Source organism: Pipra filicauda, unplaced genomic scaffold (genome assembly GCF_003945595.2).
Source record: "Pipra filicauda isolate LSUMZ 115617 unplaced genomic scaffold, ASM394559v2 scaffold235_size1210477_pilon, whole genome shotgun sequence".
Taxonomy (NCBI): domain Eukaryota; kingdom Metazoa; phylum Chordata; class Aves; order Passeriformes; family Pipridae; genus Pipra; species Pipra filicauda.
Window position 1 is genome coordinate 453,655 of NW_024104349.1, and position 5,135 is coordinate 458,789.

The 5,135-nt window shown below is 39.9% G+C and overlaps 1 long non-coding RNA gene across 1 annotated transcript; it reads right to left on the reverse strand.

The window, feature by feature from the left end:
* Positions 1 to 898: 898 nt before the first annotated feature.
* Positions 899 to 4,842, reverse strand: LOC120323329. The gene is made up of 3 exons (XR_005563659.1): positions 4,755 to 4,842; positions 4,247 to 4,416; positions 899 to 983 (listed from the first exon to the last, which is right to left on the reverse strand). It is a non-coding gene; the product is annotated as an uncharacterized LOC120323329 (long non-coding RNA).
* Positions 4,843 to 5,135: the final 293 nt, after the last annotated feature.

Here is a 5,135-nt window from a genome sequence, read left to right on the forward strand (position 1 = left end):
AAATCTCGTGGAAGCAGAACAAACAATTTTCTCCCTAATAAAAGCAAGACCTTCGAGACTGACGGAGCCAACAAGTTAATCAAGTTTCCTACTAAACAGGAAGTTGTGGGACTGTGGCAGGAGGAGTAAATCTGTGTTTTGGCTAGAGAGAGAGTGGAGAGGAATAATACAAATTAACCACTGGGGGGTTTTGTTTATTTGTCAGGAAAATACCCTTTAAATGTACCACTTTGGGAAATATCCAGTCTGATAAGACTGGCAATAAAATCAAAGCAAGCTGCAGGAGCTTCAGAAAGAGGAAGGGTAAAGCCACCACAGGCATGAGGACCATTGTTATTAAACCAGTCCCACTATTAATATTTCTTAAGATTGCTACCACAACAGTTGTTATTACCACTAATTACAACTGCAGCAATACTTGCACTGCAGCAGAGTTTGACTCTTCTGCCCTGGAGGAGGATCCCAGTGTGTTGCTCAAACATGGAACAAAATTAACAGTCCCAACCCCAAAAGATGGTTTAAAATATAGCTTACAAAGGAGAATAAACTCACTGCTTGTTCCATTCTCATCCATATAAACCAAGCTTCCACTTTCAAGGACTTGCACGTTCTCCTGTCATCTGATGGGCAATTAGTCCAGTGCATCTCACAATGGTGGCAACGGACCAAATCAAGAAGAGAAAAAAAGTACAGACAAAAATGCAATCATGTCATTACTGGGCAACATATGACCACATTTTGCTTCAAGCTACCAAGCAGTGCTATGGGATGTGTGTATTCATGTGAAAATAAGCCCAACCAGTCATTGAGATATATACAAAATGGATGATTCATGATAATTGTTGCACTGGAATTGCTTGACAAAGAGAGAGAAGAAAGCTGTTGATTACCAGGCACCTCGAGAAAGACCGCAGATACAGATAAATTTAATGTTATGGTCACTGTGGACGTGCAAATTCCTGTCTGCAGACTAACAGACGGGCCTGTGAAAAGAAATGAAGAAAAGCATACTCATTAGATCCAAAACAACTGGAAAAAGTTGCGCATCCACCAATTCAAAAAGGGTGGAAGTCACTGAGTCACAGCAGCTGAGACCGTTGAATAGGTCAATAACCAGCACTCAAAGGTCCTAATGGGCAGTGCACCCTTTCTAGCCTTAATCCTTTGAAATAGTAATGGTAGTAAAGGCCATAAAGAAAACACATAGATCATAGGCTAGTTTTGGTTCTTCGGCTCTTTGGGATTTATCTTTCTCAAAAGAAGCAGCCTTATTGGACCCTCAGTACACTGGGAGACTTGAAAGCGTAAGTATTTGTTGGATCAAAATATGCATTACTTCAAAAGCATGAAATGCCTAGATATTGAAGGCAATAAATCTTCCTCTGTAAAATACATGCATATATAATTTATATGATAAGCTTAATACCGAGATTTTTAGCTTGGCTTCCAACAGACATGAGGTGCAGGCAATTATGTTCCCTAAGATCGAGTCCGTCTGTCCCCTCTCAGTCCCAAAGAAAATAACTTTTGAGCCCATTAGCCAATATCAACCAATTTTGGCACAGGGATAAAGGGTTTGAGGGTATTAAGTTCCCATATGCGCCGTGATAGTAGGTGGCCAGGTAGGAGTGGCAGACTCATTAGCACATGCCTTGAAGGAATGTCACCAATGTAGACACAACCCTTTCTCAGACCGAAGAGAGTCCAGAAAGACCTCATGAATGCTCAAATAGGGGCATATGAACCAACAGCTTGAGTCAAAACCCACACCAAAACACAAGACTTGTTGATCTCTTGCTGGTGAATCCACCCATTTCTCCTTCTCCTTTGGTCCCAAAGGCCGTGATGGTGCCTTCAGAGCACCTTCCCATCCCAATCCTCACTTACTGCAGTCATTTATTCCCAATTAATGGGAGCCCCCATTGCATTTTTGTGCCTTAACTCATAACTGTCGGGCTATCTCCTAACATATGGAAACAATTCATTTTCTTTGTCATCGTTTGGATCTGAAACTCGGGTACTCTGAAATGTAACTATACATGAATTTCCCTGAACTAATTACATAATATTTATCCTATTTTCTTTAAAGTAATACTTGCTAGCTAAGAAATGAAGAACTGCATTGCTTATAATAAACTCTGCATGCTACATTGTAATCTAAACTGTACAGTTATATATGGTGAAGAACTAAAAGGTTTGAGTTATTCCCCTTGGCAAACATTTTTTTAAGGATTGCTTAAATAAGCAGTACAGAAACCAGATGTCATTTGGTAAGAGTATCTGAATGACCAAAAATTTGCTGTCTGGGTATTTTTTTTTTAAACTTTATAAAAACATGAGAAATTCTTTGGATTTATATCATATTTAGCAGCTGTGAAACAGTGCAAACATCTGTTTGTACCTATAGGGAGCTGACCTACGGGGTCCTCATCTCTTAATCACCAGGCAACAAGCTAGTCTCATATACATAGTTTATTGTTTTCTTTTCAGCTGCCTCCTGCACTTCAAAGTTTTTATACTCTCATGTTCTATTATCACGGCGAGAGGGACAGTTCATTCATTATAAGCCCAGATCTGTGCTCAACAAAATTGCCATAAAGTACCGTGGACACGGAATTGCCCTCAAACACAGCCATAAGAAGCTCTGAGTATGACATAAAAATTGTTGCTTCCCTCTTTTTTTCCCCCAATATTATTTGTTGTTGGTTTGCTGCTCTGGGTTTGTTGCGTTTTTTTTTTTTTAACATAAAGGATGGAAGAACAGAAGATGAAAAGGAACAGAAGTCTTTTTTTTATAGCCAGTCCTACTGTGGAAAGAGGAGTTGACAAGGCAGCTCCATGAGATCCCATACACCATATTTTTCTAGGTTTCCACAGTTGTCAGTTATTATAGGAAAAGACTGCTATCTTCTAAATCCATACAGCATCCCAATGACTGGAAAGGAAGGAAAATAAAGTAACTTTAGTGGATATCCCCTCCCAAAGAGGTTCTCCTGCTATGCCTATGTCCAACACAAAGACTAAGTAAGATCCCACCCTCTGTCAGGACTTCTAAAATAATGAAGAGCATGGAGGGGAAAACAAATTTATTTGAGAAGGGTTTTGCCCTGCTCATTACCGTGTTATTTAGACACGCACACTCCATCCTTCAGTGATTAAACCAGGAGTAAATTCTTCAGCATCTGTGATAATCTCTCCCTTTCCCCCCCTAATGTACTATTGGCTTTGGGACCTCAAGTTTTATGCAGTGAGAGAAAGGTGCAAACAGTGGGGAAGAAAAGATTTGTGGGCCTTGGACACGAGAGTGGAATCGGCACTCCCAGATATACTGTGAGAGCTTAAACCATACCCTGAACTAAGTCTGAAAACAAATGGGGAAACACTGTATGATTCCATCCCATTACAGTACAAATAAATCATTCCTGGAAATCTAAAACAAATGGCCCAAGCTCAGCTCTATGGATGATCCAAATGCAAAAAAGCTGCTAATTCTAAAAGGCAGATGCAAGTAACCAATTAAGAATGCAGTAAAAAAAAAAATAAAAAAAATTAAGGAGTGTAACTTGCTTAGCAGGAAGATGTTAAGGCCACAGAAGTGGGTCTTCCAATCACCTTTTTTGGTATTCCTGAGCAAGCATTCTTTTTTGCTTACGTTAATATGGAATGTATTATGACAACGTTCTTATGGATATCCATGCCTTTTGTCTATCAGTACTTGCAGATACATTCAAAACAGCTGCAAATATTTTTTAAATTATGTAAAAGTCCCAAACACTTTGAAAAGAATATTAATATCCCTTTAAAACAGCAGTGTGTTATATTAAATTAAAGATAGGAATTTAGAGAACAAAAAAACCCCGTTGTTAGCATTAACATTTTCACTGCTTTTGAATGCAGTCATCTCAGATAAGGCTTAGAATTATTTTGGTTAAATTTAAAAGCGTTATGGTGTTTGCACATTTAGGTGACAAAGCACATAATCACACTTAAGAGATTACAAGGAAAGGTTTGTCTTCTCAAGGCTCAGCTGGCTTTTTACAACTATTTGAAAAGATACATGAATTTTTTTATATAGCACCTCTTCCTCCAGCTTTGCTTCTTTTCAATCTGCAGATCATCAGAGCTGCAGTCCCGTTCCTAGGGCAGACGGAGATGCTAATTCTCTTGGTGCTGCTCCCTCAGCCTTTGTCTCTGCAGCTATAATAATTTTTACAAAATAAATTTAAAAAAAATTTTAAAAAATTACCTTGGAGGGGTTTTCAGAAGGGATCTGGCAAGGGGAGATGTCAGTTCTTGGAATGAACATCTCAACTATCTTCCAGTGATGGCCTTTTCACATCCATGACAAGAAAGTTGGCAGCAGGCAGGGAAGTTATGGGGCACGAGTGGATCTTTCTGTCCCCTCTGTTTTCCTCTCTTGAGGAAGGAAAAAAAACTAATTAGTGCTTTTCCCTGGCCATAGGAGCAATGCCATAGCAAAAGGGGCATTGCTGTAAAAACACCACAGGAAAGTGCTGATGATCAATGGGTCTCCAAATCCAGGCACAATTTCTTACAAGTCCTGGCCAAGGGGCAGAATGAGAAACTTCTACCATCATCACACCCTTCCACACAGCATTTTTGGGGAACATCTGCTTTGCAAAGGCAGGAGGACTTGTGACTTGAGTCCAGCAGAAAAGAGAAGGGACTGTGACAAAGCATCCAGGAGAGCTCAAACACCACACTCTGAAATGGTCTCACAAAACCGCACGTACGGGAAAATGACCGAAACTTGGAAAAGCGTTTCCTGGCTCTTGGGTCAACCACTATTTTTAATTTTAGGAGACACCCATTACACAACTTGGATGTAGCACAGGCTCCTTGAGCGAGTGCTTTCCTGCATTTCTTCTGGCTGTTTCTTTCCTCGTGGACTGTGACATCACGTCTTCTGGTCGTGTGTGTGCAGCTCCACTTTCTCCCTCCCAGCATGGACTAATGACATGTCAAATACCAGGGAGGATGGGCCAAAAAGGAAAAAAATAAAGCTAATTCCATGGGCTAACTCCTTTAGTTACAGCTTGTGTACTGTTGTTCCTTTTCCTTTTTTTAATAAATACAAATTTCGTGTCCCATAAATAACGTTGTGTTTGTCAGCT